Source organism: Pseudochaenichthys georgianus, chromosome 8, assembly GCF_902827115.2.
Source record: "Pseudochaenichthys georgianus chromosome 8, fPseGeo1.2, whole genome shotgun sequence".
Taxonomy (NCBI): Eukaryota; Metazoa; Chordata; class Actinopteri; order Perciformes; family Channichthyidae; genus Pseudochaenichthys; species Pseudochaenichthys georgianus.
This window is the reverse complement of record NC_047510.2, coordinates 10,410,815-10,429,995: the sequence shown is the minus strand read 5'-3', so window position 1 is coordinate 10,429,995 and position 19,181 is coordinate 10,410,815.

Below are 19,181 nucleotides of genomic sequence, written 5' to 3'. Positions count from 1 at the left end.
CATGACTCCGGATCCCAGCGTATATAGACACCAAAAAGAAAGACATTTGGGGAAGCTGGGTTAATCGGAACATGAGAGTACACGGGTATAGACAGAGAGAAGGAAGAAGTAAGATGTCCCCCGACAAACTAAGCCTATATCAGCAAAACTAGGGGCTGAATCTAATCAGCCCTAACTATAAGCTTTATCAAAAAGGAAGGTCTTAAGCGCACTCTTAAAAACGGATAGGGTGTCTGCCGCCCGAACACAAACTGGAAGCTGATTCCACAAATGTGGAGCTTGATAAGAAAAGGCTCTGGCTCCCATTGTACTTTTAAAGATTCTAGGAACAACCAACAACCCTGCATTCTTGGAACGCAATGCCCTAGTAGGACAGTAGGGTATAATGAGTTCTTTAAGGTAAGATGGCGCCTGCCCATTAAGGGCTTTGTAGGCGAGAAGAAGAATTTTAAATTCTATCCTGTGTTCTATAGGGAGCCAGTGTAAGGCAGCCAGAACAGGAGTAATGTGGTCCCTTTTCCTAACGCTGGTTAGTACACGAGCCGCAGCATTTTGAATCAGCTGAAGCGACTTGATTGACTTCTTGGTACTCCCTGATAATAAAGAGTTACAATAATCCAGCCTAGAAGTAACAAATGCATGGACTAGTTTCTCTGCATCGTTTTGAGGCAAGATATGCCTGATTTTTGCAATGTTACGTAGATGGAAGTAGGCGGTCCTTGAAATTGATTTTATGTGGGCGTTAAAGGATAAATCCTGATCAAATATAACACCAAGATTCCTTACAGTCTCACTGGAGGCCAAATTAATGCCATCCATAGTTAGTATGTCTTTAGATAATTTGTTTCGTAGATTCTTCGGGCCAAGTACAATAACTTCAGTTTTGGTCGTGTTTAACATCAAAAAGTTTAAGGTCATCCACGTTTTTAAGTCCTTAAGGCAGTCTTGAATTTTATTTAGATGATTAATTTCATCAGGCTTGATTGATAAATATAGTTGAGTATCATCCGCATAACAATGAAAGTTTACAGAATGATTCCTTATAATATTGCCTAACGGAAGCATATATAATGTGAACAAAATAGGTCCGAGCACTGAGCCCTGTGGCACTCCATGGCTAACTTTGGTTTGCGTGGAAGATTCATCGTTAACACGTACAAACTGAGAGCGTTCAGATATATAGGACCTAAACCAGCCTAAAGCAGTTCCCTGTATGCCAACTAAGTGCTCTAGTCTTTGCAATAGGATATCATGGTCGATAGTATCAAATGCAGCACTAAGATCGAGCAAAACAAGAATAGAGACAAGTCCCTTGTCTGAGGCTATTAGAATATCATTTGTGACTTTAACCAGAGCTGTCTCTGTGCTATGATGTGTTCTAAAGCCAGACTGAAAATCTTTAAATAAATCATTGTTTTTTAAGTAATCACACAACTGTTTTGCGACCGCTTTCTCAAGAATTTTTGAGAGGAACGGAAGATTAGAAATAGGTCTATAGTTGGCTAAAACCTCTGGATCGAGGTTGTGCTTTTTAAGAAGCGGTTTTATCACTGCTACTTTGAATGATTGTGGAACATAGCCTGATAATAAAGACATATTCATAATATTTAATAAAGAAGTGCTAATTAATGGAAAAACTTCCTTCAACAGCTTAGTTGGAATTGGGTCTAACATACACGTTGATGGTTTAGAAGAGAGAATCATTGAATGTAATTGTTCAAGGTTAATGGCTGAAAAGCATTCTAGTTTACTATCTAGTGTAATATTAGAACTTACGATTCCGGGAGCTGTTGATAACACTATACTGGCAATATGTTTAGTGGCCCGAGCGCGGGCAAGTGGAAAGTACGTTATGCTGGCCTGGGGTGTCTTAATAGTGCTTCAGGGCCAGCGGGCCATTTAATGTCGAGCCCTGCCGGTTACCGACCGGCCCACTTCAATACCGGCCCATCGGGATTCGTCCCGAACGTCCCGATGGCCAGTCCGCCCCTGCTGCTGACTCCATGGACACTGAGCTATTAACCTCAGCCTTTCTCTCTTCCTGCACTGGAGCTCTTGAGTCTTGACATTGTTGCTCCCCTGAAACTCATGCGCCCCAAAGTTAAATCTGAACCCTGGCTCAATGACGTCACTCGTGCTGCCAGGCGTGAGTGCCGGCAGGCTGAGCGCAGGTGGAAGAAGGACACGCTTCATGTAACTCGTGACATTTTGAAAGAGAGTTGGAGAAATCAGAGCACTGTAAAAGCTGAGTTACTTTTCTGATATTATTTCTAGTCATTTAAACAAACCTCGTGTTCTCTTTAAAATAATCGATGCTATGTTAAACTCTCCTTTATCCACTTTTATTGATGCTTCAACTGAGATGTGTGAAAAATTCCTCTGCTATTTTATAGACAAGATCTCCACTATTAGAGCCAGTATCTCACCACCCTCTTTTGACCCCTCCATTGACTTCACATGCACTGCTGTCTTCCAGCAGTTTGGAACTGTGTCGTTGTCATCTCTCAGTGACATTGTTGCTAAATTAAAACCCTCATCTTGTCCCACAGACCCAGTCCCTCCTCGACTTTTTAAAGAGGTATGGGACACTATTGGACCTAATGTCCATAACATTATAAATAGCAGCCTAGAGTCCGGTTCTGTGCCAGTTTATTTCAAACAAGCGGTTGTGGCACCCCTGATAAAGAAAACTAATCTGGACACTTCTGTCTTCTCTAATTACAGACCCATCTCGAAGCTTCCTTTTATTTCAAAGATATTGGAGAAAACCGTACTCTTACAGCTGCAGTCTTTTATACATGCACACAATATTTTCGATATTTTTCAATCCGGTTTTAAAGCGCTTCACAGTACTGAGTCTGCCCTTCTAAGAGTGTTCAATGACCTCCTGGTCACTACAGACTCTGGTGACTCTGCCATCCTTATGCTCTTAGACCTCACAGCTGCTTTTGATACGATTGACCACTCCATCCTTATCTCTCGTCTAGAGCACTGTGTGGGTATCAGGTAGTGCTGCACGATTAATCGAAAAAAGATCGTGATCTCGATTCAGACACCTATGCGATCTCATTTCTAAATTACGGCGATCCTATGACGTCAAGCTGATTTTTTTGTTGTTGATTTTTTTACATTTTTTTTATTATTTTGCTTCTGAATAATACCAACTTGCAATGTCAATCATACTTAAACAATGTAAATAAAATATACTCTATACAATATACTCTATACATTTAACATTAAAGTACCATGATCGCATCCAAATGGTAGTGTTCTGTCTGTCTCTCCTCCTCTCATGCATGCAGTGTTAACGCTGCAGCCACTAGTGTTGCCAGTTTTTGCGGAAGGAATAAGCAACCTGGGCCCTTTCTCATTTCATCAAATCCCCCTCCTCGACTCCTCGGTCCTCCGGTAGTGACCCGGAAATGAATTTTAGCGCGCCATGTTGAAGGACATCTCATTTCTCTAAATGCACTCCGAGGACCGAGCGTCGAGGAGGCTCTCTGGAGGAGCTATAACCGAGGATACACTGATGGGTTCTCCACGGTCCTCCACGGCTCCTTCATGGATGCATTTCCGGCAACAGAGATGTTTCAAAGAGTCGTGACGCACGGCCGGACTTATCTCAGCCAATGACAGCTCTGCATGCATCCCCTGGATATTATTTTATTAACTGCTTTCATCGCGACGCAATGTTTACAGAGAGAACAGCTGTGAGGTCCGTGCAGAAAGCAGAGCAGTGTGTATAATATATATCACTCAGTATAACAGGCCCAGCGCCATATAGATAGAAGAGTTACGACACCGGAAGTCCAAAAACGGTTATCGTCACGTGGTTCATGTAGACGAGGGATCGTTCCCCGGAAGTTCATGGCGGGCAATGTGAATGCATTGATAACAGGAGATAGAACTACGATTTTTGGTAATTATTAGTGAATAAAGGTTTTGATTTGCAATATTTATACAACAAATCGATATGTGTATGTATTTACATCAATATGTTTTAAAAAATAAAATAGAATTTGCTAATATTAAGTGATAATATTAGGATTAGTGTGAACAACTAGTTTACATGTTACTAACATTGCCTTGGTTAAAGAGCCTGTTGCTGTTTATTTATAGCTTTGAATTCTTTCAAACCAATAGTATCTTCTTAAACTTGTATGGTAGTCAGGAGGATCACTTTCTAATGTTTATTGATACATTTAGAGGGAGGGGATCTAAATGTAATGCTTTAAAATTCAGATTGGATTCATTTCTACCATTTTCTTAAATTCATGGTAGTTTCAGTAATCCCCTGGTAATTGAGGACACAAGTTATCTTCATTTCATTTCAAACCTTTATTTATCCAGATTGGTCCCATTGAGATCATAGATCTCTTTTTCAAGGGAGACCTGCAGCATATAGATTCCACATGAAACATAAAACAATAAAGGACATGATACATTATATTTACAGGATACATAGTTATAGACATTTACAAGTGCCCATTGTATCAGCAAGCATTTCATTTACCCTAGCTTTAAAAACATGCAGAGGAATGAGATTGCTCAGTTTCAATTCTTGCTGAAGATTGTTCCAAGCAAGTGGAGCTGCGCACATAAAAGCTGTCTTACCGAAGACAGTCCTTGCTCTTGGCACATCTAACAAGACTACATCATGTGACCTCAGACAATAGCTGCTTGCAACTCTCTGTGTTATCAGAGAGCAGATATAATACGGGAGTTTACCCAACAAAGCTTTATAGATAAACGTGTACCAATGACTGAGCCTCCGTACAGAGAGTGATGGTAAACCTGCCTTGGTATACAGTGTACAGTGATGTGTAAGCGCTTTACAATTTGTGACAAATCTCAGAGCACTGTGATACGCAGCATCCAATTTGCTCAGGTATTTGGCAGGTGCATTCATATACAACAAATCACCATAGTCCAGCACAGGTAAAAAGGTCACAGTGACTAGCCTTTTCCTGGCCTCAAGCGAGAAACAGGACTTGTTTCTGAAAAAGAACCCTAGCCTAACCCTCAGTTTTTTAAGCAGGTTATTGACATGAAGTTTAAAAGAGAGACAATCATCCAGCCAGATACCAAGGTATTTGTAACAGGCAACAACTTCAAGTAACGCAAACGACCGAATTCGTCCTCGTGGGGCCCCACGAGGACCGAATTCGTCCTCGTGGGGCCGCAGCCGTAGGAGCAGCAGTAAGGCTGCGGCCCCACGAGGACGAATTCGGTCGTTTGCGTTACTGTTTAGTGTCATATAGACCGTTCGGCCACACGAGGACGACCGAATATGGCACTAAACGACTGAGGAAACGACAACGGGTCCCAAGGTGGATAGAAATGCATACGCCACTCTCTGGGGGGTCAAACAGCTCCGTGTGTGCGCCCTATACGGACATTTTCAGATCACTGATAGTGATTGCGCAATAGCCCCGCCTCTCCCCACCTCTTCTGCTCACCTCCGCTTACCCCGCGCCAGTGCTGAAGTGTTTCGCCACCAACAACAACAACAATGGCGGATCGCAGAGTTGCTATCGTGCTCCGGACGCTATTGACCATGCTACAGTTGTTTGTGCAACATCTACAGCAATAATGATGAGGCAATAGCCCCGCCTCTCCCCACCTCTGCTGCTCACCCCCACGTCAAAGTAAACTGCACCCTGAATTCAGATTATTTATCTTTCTCTCGCGAGTGAAGTCTAATCTGACAGGACGGAGACACGCAGCTCTGCTCACCTGCAGCTCCTCCCTCTGCAGCAAAACACACACTTCAAGTCAGATCATCACCCTTAGCTATTTTAATTACCTCTCAAACTCCCTAAACTAGTTATAAATGTTTATTTTTACAGTCGGCCGGGTCACTGATTACTGGATGAGCTGCTGCATGAGACAGACACTGGCGCTGTCCGAAGAGAGGGAGGAAAAAGAGAGGCTCCGTGTATTTTATCATTATATTATATAGAGTCGTTATTCATTTGTTTTAAAGCTCAATAAATAACAAAGAAGACCTTTGACCGGCACTTTTATAATTTTGTCCGGAAGATTTCAACTTTAATACACGCTGACTGGCGAAAAACTCTGCCCGGTTCCCTCCGCCCCCACCGCGGAGAATAAACAGAAGGGCAACCATGACAACCATGCTTCTTCGCTGCTTTTGTGGAGGAAGTTACAGCGCCACGTAGAGGCTCCTGCATATGTACTGCAGCTTCTCCAGCGGTTGGAGCTAAACGGAGCGGTCTCGTGTGGGCAGACACTATCCGGATAATTATTGCATGTGGACGGAAGCCGTTTGCGATTGCGTTTGCGTTAATCCTATGCGTTTAGCCGTTTTCGTCCTCGTGGGGCCGCAGCCTAAGAGACTCACACAGACACACACGAACTTCCCTGCTCTGAGAACCGTTATGCTATCTACTCAAGGCCACTGGGTGTCTCATAAACAATCCGACTGTGTGAATCCAGATTTCTCTCTTTCCCACTCATTTCCTTATATAACCTTTGCTTTCCCATTGTTCTGCGCACTCTCGGGCAGACTTTCCATACTCTGTCCGACCGGTGACAATATATTATTATGTCGTGTATTTGAAGCTTCAAATAAATAACCAAAAGACAGCTTTGCTTGATTCACCATTTATTTGTTTTGATCATTTGACTTGTACTCTCCAGCTGTGTTTGGGCCCTAGATTTCCATAACAAATGGCGTTGTCGGCAGGATCTCTGTATGTTTGATCGGGGAAACCTCTGGACGCTGGTGGCTGCTAGCTCCGGGATCTTGGATCCTCCTCTACCCCGACATAAAACGTACGGGACGAGGGGACCAGCGCGAGGGGTGGAACCGATTGACTTCACGAGATCCAACAAACTCAAAGGGCTTTCAATACTCGGTGAGATGTGCAAAGTCTAAATTGTTTAAAGTTAAACGTAATTAAAACTCCATGACATCAGGAGAGGGACTGCTCGAAAACAGAGATATTTGGCATATCTGGCATCGACGGATGAAAAATAGTGTTTTGGTGACACGGAGTGTTTTGGTGACACTTTAAAAGACTTTGCTATGGGGGCAAAGCAGGCGAGGGGGTATGTACAGCCTCCTGAGGGTCCGATAGTTGATGTCATGCGAGCAAAATATGGTGAAGAAAGTCTGTCTAAATTAAATATATGGACGGAAATGTTCGGATTTCCTAAGGGAGGTTCTTTGAGTAAATTAAAAATCAAAAACCTAAGGGATAAATTACAAGAGTGTGAAGATGGAATGAAAAAGAAGAGTACAATTAGAGTAAAAGACTTGGAAAAACTGGACACTCATAGAAAGTGTTTATAATACTGGGGAGTAAAAAAAAGGCAGTTGGCCTTGGGTATTAAATAAAATATTAAGGTTGAAAATGAATGTGAAGAAAAGAAATACATTATTTCCAAAAGACATGTAAACCCCAGACATCTCTGTGTCCTTCCATTGCAGGCCTGAATGACCTCTCCTCGACTGGGTATCCCTTCCCTCCTCCGGCGTACAACCCTGGCAATCTGGTTGGAACACCTCAACCACCTCCACTACAAGCCCCAGCCATGCAGTCAGCGTCAACTCCAAGCTCGACAACAGCGGGATAAACAAACCCGATGCCCTAGGAGACCAAGCAGGTGTTTGGGAGACAAACCTCAGTAATGCCTTTCTCAACGGACTCACAGACACAGCGCAAGCTAAACAAAATGCTGGCCGCTCACAATACCGAGGGAGAGGCAGAGGAGGTTTTCAGAGGCAGAGGACAAGAAGCAAGACGTTCATTTGAAGAAAGATGTTTCCAAGTGTGGAAGTGTTGAACATTGGATTATGGGACTGCTCACAGAACACTGGAGTGGAGGCAGAGGGGCAAGGAAGGGGCCCAATCGAGCGAGATGGAAATTCAGCCAGCAGCATCAAACCAGGGAAGTGACACACACACACACACACACACACACACACACACACACACACACACACACACACACACACACACACACACACACACACACACACACACACACACACACACACACACACACACACACACACACACACACACACACACACACACACACACACACACACACACACATGCATCATACATGCTATTGAGAAATTAGAAGAAGTAGAAGACATGCCTGTGGTTAAAGAGGGTACATATTTGAAATATGACAGTGAATGTTTGCATTAAGAAATGTCCCACACATTTTCGGTTGATTCTGGGGCTACACATTCTGTGGTAAAAAAGGGCAGATTTGCCTGAATGCAAATTTAGTGATAGATTTATTCATGTGCTGGGTTTATGAAAAGGAGAAGTTTCTGTACCACTTCAGAGTGGAGATAACGGTGTTGACAGTAATCCATTTCCCACATCAGTAAAAAACAGTTATTTTATCATCTGTCTGCCCAATACATTTACTGGGCAGAGATCTGATTCTCTGGTTCGGCTTGGACCTCATTTTTCCACAAATGAGGGTCTTAAAGTCCGACAGCCATCTCCTACGATGGTTCAAAAAAGTGTCATTTGATGATAAAGAACTGGTGAATGTGTATCAATGGGCTGCTGACATATCCTGATTTTCAGGAGTTGTTGCGTTTGACTGATCAACGTGGTTTTCCACCTGCTGTGTGGAAACTTCTCATTTTGCATTGTACTGCTAACGTGGTTGAAAGATCCGTGTAAATGCTATGATGAGAGTTTTACTGTTAGAATGTGTGAATGATGAGCTCATATTTAAAAATGTATTGGAATTCGCTGGGTAGCGCTATCTCTGTTAAGACTCACACACACACAAGACACAACCAGCTGTGTCAAATCCCAGGGGCGGTCCACACATTTCACTAGCCAGGGGGCCCCACTGATAGATGGAGGGATTTGGGTCCAATCGTTAAAGATTGGGAGTCAGTCACTGATTAGACACCTACACACACAGAATATGTCATGTACTCTATGTCACGTGACGTGTATCAAAGGAAAATGTGCACGAACGTAGCCGTTCTGCGCACATTGCTGTTGGTTGAGGATAAAGTAATTCTCATATCTCTGAGCTTCCTGCCGCGCTTTCAGATGTGCCATACTCACTCTGGGCAGCTCACAGATATGACGTAGGGTTAATGTCCACGTTCACGTACCGTACCCATTGAAACGTGAAGCTGTTGATGGCCAGTGTTTACCTCTCTGCTTAAACAAGGGGTCATTATTCCGTGTAACGATTCCAGTGTTTCCTGTCAAAAAGATCAGAGACAAACCTCCTGACGAGTGGAGATTTGTCCAGGATTTACGATGTAAATGCAGCTGTGCATGCACGCTCGTCCGGAATTCTTATCTGATTATTTCCCAAGTTCCAGCCTCTGCAACATATTTACTGCCATAGATGTCTCAAATGTTTTTTTCCAGTGTTCCGGTACACAAAGACAGTCAATTTTTGTTCACATTTGAATATAATGGTAAACCTTACACATTCACACGTTTGTGTTAAGACTAAATGTTAAAAAAGTCACTAAGCAACAGATGACGTCATTCTTGCGTATGTGTTCATAACACACGGCTGTTGTTATGCTTGCTGTGACGTTACATTAGTCCGTTCTCTGCTTGTAATTATGCCGTTACAAGCTTCAAAGTTGTATTTATCATCTGAATTTGCCGAAACAAGTTTAATATTCTGAAAGCCAATACTTTGAAGATGTATAAGTGAGGTGTCTTGAGTAGTCAAAATTACCTACAAATCATTGTACACACGTGTACATATTATTCTATTTTTATGCAGCTCTGTGTGATTTTGTAGCTACAATTCAGACTAATACACTACCAGAAGTGGAATAAGTACTCAGATATTGTACTTGAGTAAAAGTAGAAGTACAGTAACAGTCCTGCATTCAAAATGTTCTTCAAGTAAAAGTAGAAAAGTATTATAAAAATATAGTGAAAGTAAAGACAGTAAAAGTAGTCGTTGTGCAGATTGGTCCATTTCAGAATAATATATATGATATGTTTTATAATGATTGATCATGAAAGTGTTCTCAAAGCTGGTGAAGGTGCAGCTACTTTGAATGGCTTTGTATTCTGCAGGGTAGCTTGTGGATTCACTCCAGGTGGAACTAAAGTCTGATTTAACACTTGATTATATTTCACATCATTCATCCACATCTGTGAAGTAACTAAAGGTATTACATACATGTAGTGAAGGAAAAGTACACCATGTACCTATGACTTATGTTCATTTCCAACCTAAAAGTACCTAAAAAAATAGTAATCAATAATGTATTGAAAAGTTATTTGCTGATTGGTTTTTATATCGGCTCAGCCAGGTTATATGGGAGGCCCAGTCTACGTACACTCTAACAACAAATGCCTTGGCTTAACAAAGAAAATCAAGGCAATAGGTTGCATCGATGGTTATTGAGTTAAGACAACTTCTATTGAAATGTTGTTAAAGCAACACAGTTATTTGGGTTAGGGGAGAAGGCTTTTCCTCTGCAATCAGAGGTGTTTTCAATTACCACTCACTTAATAATTGGTAGCATAAACACAAGTTTTTAAGTTGATTACTCCAAAGTTCCAACTTGTTTTACCGTATTATTTAAATATAATCTTAAATTGTATGTACTTAATTACCACATGTTGAACATGAACACATGTTTTTAAGTTGACAACTATTTATAAATTAAGTTGCTCCAAATAATATTGTATTCAATAGGGTTGTTCTCTTAGCCTTTTCATGTTTTTGCCTTTAAAGAAAGGAATCAATTAATTTTTTTATTTTTTGAACTGCAGGTGTTTATTTCAACACATGATGTTTCAAAAGGAGAGACTTCATTTAGTTTGAACATTGCCTGAAGACGGTTGACGTACTTTCCATGGTGTGCACACCTAGACCGGACTTAAAAGACGTTCCTCTGACCAACGCTGACCTCATTTTGTATGTTGATGGGTCTGCCTCTCGCGACCAAGGGGGCAATAATTTATTTGTTTGTTTTTTTTGTTGTGTTTTTTTGTTTTTGTTTTTTTCTGTTGTTTCAGATTCTGCTGTACTCCGTTCTGGACCGCTTCCATGTCACCTCTCAGCACAGGCAGCAGAGCTCATCGCACTAACTGAAGCCTGCACGTTTGCAGAAGGCAAAACCGTGACTATTTACACTGACTCATGATATGCTTTCGGGGTAGTACACGATTTTGGGGCTATTTGGAAGTGTAGACAATTTCTTAAATCTGATGGCAAACCAGTACTTAACCATGCACTGGTTGCAGGCTTACTAGACGCCATTCTGCTCCCATCTGAGGTTGCAGTCTGTAAATGTGCCGCACACGCAAGCAGTACAGACCCAGTTTCCCTAGGAAATGCGTCTGCTGACTCAGCCGCAAAGGCAGCTGCCCTGATTCCTCTCGCACCTCACGCACACTCATTTGTTAAAATCCCTGTCTCCTCCTTCACTGACAAAATGTCATCACTGACTTCCATGCAGCAGCTAGCTACGCCAGTTGAGAAGGCTCAATGGAAGGCTGCTGGGGCTGTTTTTGGGTTGGCCCAAATTCCAATCCATGTCTTCCCAGACATTTTTTCCCTCATTTCGCTAAGTTGACACATGGGTGGGATCATGTGTCAAAAGGGATGTTAGAGTCTATAAATCAGGAGTGGTTCACAAGGGGGTTCACAGTAACAGCTCAAAAGCACTGTGAAGCATGCTAATCTGCATTATGCATTATGCAAAATTACAAACTAACAAAATGCTGTGCAGACACAGGTCTGTCATGGACACAAGCTCTGCCCATTGTGCTGATGTACATGAGGATGCGGAAAAGAACACGGAGTCAACTCAGCCCATTTGAAATCCTTTTTGGGGCTCCTCCACAGATTGGACTCAAGGCTCCAGGATGTCCTCTTCCCTCCACAACTTTGTGTGAGGATGCTATGTTGTCATATTGTGTTAACCTATCATCCACTTTAGCGACTGCCACTGGTCCGCTTCACCGCCTTCAACCGGGCGACTTCGTGCTGGTCAAGGATTTCCGGAGAAAGAGCTGGAAATCCAATCGTGACAAGGTCCCTACCAGGTGCTTCTCGTCACCCAGACAGCGGTCAAGGTCGCCAAGAGAGCTACATGGGTCCACGCCAGCCACTGCAAGGTCGTGGTCACAGGAAAGGAGAAACGATAGAAACAGATGACAACAAGTGACATGTCCAAGTCACCAACAGATGACAACAAGTGACATGTCCAAGTCACCAACAGATGACAACAAGTGACATGTCCAAGTCACCAACAGATGACAACAAGTGACATGTCCAAGTCACCAACAGATGACAACAAGTGACATGTCCAAGTCACCAACAGATGACAACAAGTGACGTGTCCGAGTCACCAACAGAGATGACAGCAAGTGACGTGTCCTAGTCACCACCAGCACCACACTTGCACTACATACACCAAAACACACTACACACAAGGTGTCACGAGCGAGTGCCAGCTGAGCGGTTCCATATGCTCTCTGGTTCCTCGTTTGTGTTATCAGTGTGCGAAGTCTGACGGTCCGTGTCACGAAATCGACCGAGAGAATACACTCACACACTCCATGGAACATTTCCCCCTCGTGATGAGGGCTCGCCTGGAGAGACGACAACGCAACCGTGAGCAATGTGAATGCTACTGGAGAGCCTGGACAATCATAGAATGGTTCCTCTGCATACTTGCCATGATAGTTGTGTTAGGACTAGTCCTATATTTTATGTATCCATTTCAGCATACAGCATGTCAGCCAAAATCGAGGTATCTAAGAGGTACATGGGGAAAGCAGGGCGAACCACATTTATTTTATTTTGTTGTCTGTATGTATGTATCCGGCGCCGACCCGTGTGGCACATTTTACATAGACATCGCGCCCAAAACTCAGACCCGGAAAAGCGTAAGCAACCTTTGACGCCACTGTTGACATCCATAGGTACATCTACATTTAATCTATACATAGGCGATAACGACCATAGCAACATTGATGTGGGTCAGACCAGTAATGGGATCACCGGTAACGTCTGGTGGCACACTCTGAGATCATTCTTGCAGGCCGCAGGACAAATGGGTCATGTTATGCATGCACCCTTTTCCCCCAGGACTCATCAATGTCCGTGCCAGTTCGTCCGCGCTCTCTGACCCAGGTTGAACACCTCTGCGCGTTTATGGCTCTGACAAAGCCCATCAAGGGTGAAGACAGCGTAACCGAGTGGCGTTATGCTAGGCAGCTTCCCCCACCATGCAGTAATCGGTCTGACTCCTCTTTGCGTGCATCCACGCTTGACACCACATACGCAAAGTACCAACCCGTCAGCCATGTGCACCCCAGTCATTTGAGAGGGATGAAACACAACCTCTGCATCCAGAGAGTTACCACAAAACGTCTCTTACACCACATTATTTTTTCCTAGGCACTACTACTGGTTGTACTCGCATCCTACGGAACACATGCGGTGACGGTGCTTACAAAATCTCGTATTGTCACATATCTGGTGCCCCTGAGAGAATCCTTTCTAACGTAGCATTCCCTGATGTTGAACATATTTCCCTCCAACTGGCGTGGCCCAGTGATGCTGGGTTTAGCGCGCCAGAAGATTACGTTTGGTTGTGCGGCAACAAGCTCTATCAAGTTCTGGCTCCCCTTTGGATAGGGACATGCACTCTAGTGGATTTGAATCCAGCAGTCACTGTACTCACGTCCTTAATGCACACGACACATCATTACCCAGAGTTCCAACACCCCGACCACCACAAGGTAAAAAGAGATATGACGTCCGCTGGAGCTAAATTCATGGGTGGCCTGTTCCCATGGTGGGGTACAGTAAACAATGCCCATAAAATAGATACCTTACACGTCCGGCTAGAGAACCTCACTTAGGAGAGGACGCAAGGCTTCCAGGCTTTGACCCCATTCATAATAGCCTCTAGGAACATGCTCATGCAGCACCAATTCGCTCTTGACCTTTTGTTCGCCTCAAAGGGTGGCCTGTGTCATGTGATCGGTGACTCCTGTTGCACTTACATTCCCGACGCCACCAAGAACATCACTGACACCGTGCTGCATCTTAACAACCTGTTTGATTATCCCAATACTGAAGAAATGCGTTTCTAGCATGGTGTCCTCAGCTTTCGTTCAGTATACTACTATTCCATTACAAGACAATCCTTTGCGCCACAGTGAGATAGATCAGCTAGAATCAGAAGAGTCTGATTCCGATTTATCAATATAATCATGTGTGTATCTCCTCTCTTATGCTTACATTATATTGGAGTCTGTCCTCCACAAAAACAGCCAGTTTTCTATGATATATTTGTGATGTGTTTACTTAAACCAGCGATGGAGTGTATTCATTGATGTGTTATATCAGTCTATCCTATCATTTGTTTTTTCTATTGATCAAGTATGATCAAAAGGGGAGAATGTAGTGGACATTTTTATTATTATCATCCTTATTATTATCCTTATTATATCTTTCATATGTTTAAACCAAATGCTTCTTATTTCCTGATATATTCTTACCATTATTATATATCTCTTCTTCCTCTCCTTCAAGGCCAAAGAGATGCTTTGGCTACTAAGAGACTCACACAGACACACACGAACTTCCCTGCTCTGAGAACCGTTATGCTATCTACTCAAGGCCACTGGGTGTCTCATAAACAATCCGACTGTGTGAATCCAGATTTCTCTCTTTCCCACTCATTTCCTTATATAACCTTTGCTTTCCCATTGTTCTGCGCACTCTCGGGCAGACTTTCCATACTCTGTCCGACCGGTGACAATATATTATTATGTCGTGTATTTGAAGCTTCAAATAAATAACCAAAAGACAGCTTTGCTTGATTCACCATTTATTTGTTTTGATCATTTGACTTGTACTCTCCAGCTGTGTTTGGGCCCTAGATTTCCATAACAGTAGCGACCAGAGGGGAGAGGGGTGGGGGGGATATATCCAGTCTCTGATAGTGTTACGTTATTATGAGTGCTCTGTTTGATTCTGAAATTGTATATATTTATATAAATATATACATATATATGTGTGTGTGTGCGTGTCCGCATCTGTAGCCTGTTATTGTCTCATTATACCGCACTGTGAATGAATCAAAGTAAATATATAAGTGGTCATGAACACATCTGTCCATCAGACAGAGGGCTGCTGTGCCTCCTGTCATCATTAATGGACGTCTCTTTAAAATGACCTCTCAGAGGAGAGGAGTTCTCATTTCTCTAACCGCCTGCTGCTTCCCCTCCTCTCTCCTCGGTTCCCCTCCTCGGCTCCTCGGCTCCTCCGCTCGCATCTCCTGTGGGCGGGACTAAGTATCGAGGATAGGAGTCGAGGAGGGGAGTCAAGGAGGGGAGTTCGAGAAATGAGAAAGGGCCCAGGTCTATGAAAACAAGCGCAAAAGAACATGAGCACTTTAAACCTATATATGTCGGGTCGGCTATTTTAAAATAACCTATCTACTAGCTCTCAACCGCAACAACCATTATTACTTACTACCAAGCAACTTTACAGAAAGATAAGCCCAATGTGGCTTATAATAAGTATACCTGGCAATACTCACTGACTGCAGCACGTGAGGGCAGGAGCCGGCAGTATGTTTACAGAAGCGTTAGCATTAGCACTGATTAGCAAAGAGTGACTAGAGCGACTAGTAGTACAAGAAAAACAGAAATGAGTGACATAGAAATGAGTGACGAGGAGGTCGAGGACAATGACAACAACACCGATGAAAATCCCGGTGGCGACTCTGGCGAGAGTGAGAGGGAAGTTGTGCTTGTGCTGAAAAAAGTAGATGGACTGTGCTAGTAGCTAGGCAGCTAGGCTTTATTTACATTTATTCTGAAGCTGTAACTTTATGTTCTGTTCCGTTTTTATATTCAGTACTGACTGCAGTATTTAAGTTAATCCTTTTGATTCAGTGACATTACTACTCAGTGGAGTCTAGCACTTTGTTTATGTTTTTTTCAGTACAAGAACCTTTAAGTGCAGTAGTTGAACTGGGTGCTAGCCGGCTAGGCTTTTTTTTATATTATTATTATTCTAAAGCTGTGACTGTTTTGTTTTTATATTCAGCACTGTGGTGAGGTATTTTGAGTAACTGAAGTGCATTCCTCCCTGTAACAAACAGGTTGGTGTTGTTGTACAGTAGTTGGGTGTCCTGTCACTGTGGACAGGTGCTACTGCAACGTTTACATTTTGTTATTATAAAGCTGCAAAAATTCAATTTTTTATGTTCAGCACTCAGGCAGCAGCAATATCTTTATTTTAGTTACTGTATGTTTTGTTACCAGAGAGACTTAAGTTTTAAGTCAAGCACTTTGTTTAAAGCCACAGTAGTTGGCTGTCAAATTCATTTTAGTTACTCTATGTTTTTGCTACAAGAAACTGAGACTTGGATTTAAGTCCAGCACTTTGATGTTGATGGTGTCTGTTTAAAACCACAATAGTTGGCTCCAGGTTCCACATTTTGAATGTAGTAATGTTTGTTCAGTATTCAACAAATACAGACTAAAGACAACGTTTTTGTTACAAGAGAGACAAATGTTGTCTGTTTAAATTCATTGTACTCACGTGACGTCTAAGAGTAAGAGTGCAATAAATATTTTCATTGAAACGATGAGAATCGTGTGAGAATCGTGATCTCAATTCTTATAGAGGAAAATCGTGATTCACATTTGAGCAAGAATCGTGCAGCACTAGTATCAGGGGCGCTGCCTTAGAGTGGTTCAGGTCCTATTTGTCCAATGCCCCTTTCACACCAGCGCTTTTTCAGCTCCGGCTCGGAGCTGGAGCCTGAAAAGCGCCGGTTTGTCCTGTTCACACTGCAGCGGCGCCGGCTCTTAGCTCCGGAATCGGGTTCACTTCCAGCTCCAAAAAATGGTCGGTCTAGAGCAGGGGTGCCCAACCAGTCGATCGCGATCGACCGGTCGATCGCGGGGAGATTCCCAGTCGATCGCGAGATGTGTCTAAAAATAGAACAACAATATTCTGTTTTATCGTTAATGTCCTATAACATAATCTTCCTCTGCCAGAATAATGCACCTGAACGCATCAAAGCTTTGTGATTGGCCGGCGAGACCCCATGTGTCGGGGCGTGGCTGGTGGGCAGTGGGCAGTGCACTAGTTCGCTAACCTTGTCCGTGTCAACACCAGGAGTGACAGTCCGCACACACACAAGAAGCAACACGTATATAATTTTCACTCCGAGTGGGAGGATGATTATTTTTGTATCTATTCCAATTCAAAGTCCATCTGTCTCATCTGCAATGCAAGCGAGGCTTTATCGAAGAAGGGTAATTTAGGAGCGGCATTTCAAAACAGTGCACAAACGCTACGAGAGGGAATTACCTCCTAATTCTGCGCTCCCAAAAGGGGAGGGGCCTGAAAGGACAGCTAAATGCACAGCAGTCCATTTTCACCAGGCCCAACAACAGGAGCAAGGCTGCTACCATAGCATCTTATCGTGTCAGTCACGTTCTTGCGAAACACATGAAGTCTTTCAAAGACGGCGAAGTTGTGAAAGAAGCATTCCTGGAGGCTGCCGATGCGTAATAAAAATAACAGTTGCATTTCAACAGGTTTTTGATATGATAACAACTCAAGTTAGATATCGTTATTAATCAGCTGTGAGTTTGTTTGAACTTATTCATTACAATTATTGTACAAAATGGTATAAGAATGCAAACTTAAATTGATTATAGTCTATTATCAATTCAGGTTAAGAAACTAGTGTTGCTTGCATCCTATTTTAAAGGCATTTCTTTTTATAATCTACTAAAATGCAACAAAAAAAGGGTTTGATTCTATTAATGTTGTCTCTTATTGCACTTTGGCAGCAGATTCCTGAGTAGCTTCAGATCTGAGTTGTCTTATTAGTAAGCCTAATTTATACTTTTGTAGCAACACTGTTTTTATATAATGGCAAAGAAAGGGTTCATAGGCTTTTCTTTTTTTCCTGTGTCATATGTGGCAGCACTGTTCAATGTTTCTTGAAAACATCACCCACTGTAGTATGTGACGTGTGAATACACTCCAACTCTGTATCAACAACACTGTTTTGCAACTTCTGTTAAATACTTGTGTGTGTGTAGATTAGAAAGAGGTAAGATAAAGGATCTGCAGTATTTTATGAAGTATTAATCGTACAAAGGTCAGTTTTATACAAGTAGAAGTGTGTATTTACCTGGTAGTAGGCTGTCAGTAATGGCTACGCCTCTCTATTTGGACTGGTAGATCTCGGCAGACTGGCAACTTTAAAAGTAGCTCTCGGTTAAAAAAAGGTTGGGCACCCCTGGTCTAGAGGCAAGAGCTTCGGAGCTAAGAGGTGGCGTCTCTTACGTCGAGGCGTGCAGGAAACTAAACCCACCTCCCCTGAACATGGGTCGACTGTTATGCCTGCCTACAAGCAGTAGTGCTTATAAACACACTTTATAAAGTCAGGCAACACTAACCAGGCTTCGTGTGATTCTGTTTATTTGTACCTTACTTTGACCATCCGTTCACTGTTATCGATCATTGTGGAGAGAGGCAGACGTGTTGTTTTGTATTATTGCAGCTATCGGATGCAAGTAGTCAGTTTAGCTTCGGTTGCTATGCTAACATCACCCGTTTTATACCAGAGAAACTTTCATAACAGCGTTGTGAAACCAAACAGCGTCAATTCAGACTGACACACATTCACTTAGGCTAAGGGGAACTGGGGATATGCATCAGCTGCTTGTGTGAGTCGGACAGTGAATACTTTAGAGCGGCCGCTGCAGTGTGAGCTAACCGGGAGCTAACGGGAGAATAAACTCCCGTGGAAGAGCAGCCAGCACTGCAGCGGTCGGTAAATGCTGCAGAAACACATTAATAAACAATGAACCACGGCACTCTGGAGCAAAGTATAAGGTTGGAGAAGTCGTTATTCAATTTATTCTGGCTTCGTGTGATTAAAAGCAACACGATCATCGACCCGACGCAGTTCCCCGTTGTTGTTGTTGTGAGCGCCGTAATGGCTGCCGTTGGGGAGCAAATCAGCGATGTAAATGGTGACGTCATGACGCAGCAGGGGCAGCTCTGGGGCGCCAGTGGGCGGTATGAACAGAGCGGGAGCTGAAAAGGGAAACCGGAGCTGAATCAGAAAAGCTCCCACTCGGAGCTAGAAAGGGAAAAGCGCTGATGTGAAAGCCGCACAAGTG